This window comes from Rousettus aegyptiacus, unplaced genomic scaffold (genome assembly GCF_014176215.1).
Source record: "Rousettus aegyptiacus isolate mRouAeg1 unplaced genomic scaffold, mRouAeg1.p scaffold_m13_p_2, whole genome shotgun sequence".
Classification (NCBI taxonomy): domain Eukaryota; kingdom Metazoa; phylum Chordata; class Mammalia; order Chiroptera; family Pteropodidae; genus Rousettus; species Rousettus aegyptiacus.
This window is the reverse complement of record NW_023416295.1, coordinates 155842284-155843067: the sequence shown is the minus strand read 5'-3', so window position 1 is coordinate 155843067 and position 784 is coordinate 155842284.

Here is a 784-nt window from a genome sequence, read left to right as displayed (position 1 = left end):
TAGACGATGACCATAAAACTGGGGAGAAGAAACAGCTGGAGGCAGGCGAATGTCTCTTGCCCTCCCTAGTATGTTTTTCTTCTGACCATAAACTATCATATGGTCCGATTTGCAGCATCTGTGGGCACAGCATTTACACACAACATTCTTGGGTCTCACCTCATAACCACACTATGATGATATCAGCAATTCCCTCTGATCCCCAGTGAACACAGTCTTCTCTCTAAAAAGAAAATATTTCAAATTTGAGGTTCTATTTTGAATCCTTATCTATTTTTTGCATGTGCAAAATTCTCTTTTCATGTTTGTTCTTGGAAGGTTTCTTACCTGTCAGATCATTCTGTGTCCAAACTGTCATTGTGTGGCAAGGAGTGTGAAGACAAAGTTGGTTTTGGACATATCCTAGGCAAGGCAGGCCAATCCGCTCTTGTGAATGGGGCTGAGGGTAAGAAGGCCTTGTGTGGAGGAGACACCGGAAAGACTAGCACTTTGGGAGATCGCAACCTCAGGTCTCTGAAGACGAGGGTCTGGTTTTCTGGGACCGTTTCTCCAGCTGGTTTAAACTCTGCTTTTTTTTAAATTTAAATTTTAATTTTTTTATGACACTCCTGTGACTGCCTCGTGACCTCAGAAAGGAAGATATAGACTGAGTTTTCCACATGCATAGCTGCTCTAATAGTTTCAGATATGCATTCATATCTAGATAATATAATTGTATTTCCTAAACCAAGATATCTAGTTTGACAAAATGTTGTAAAAGTTTTTTAAAAAAATTTTTTTTATT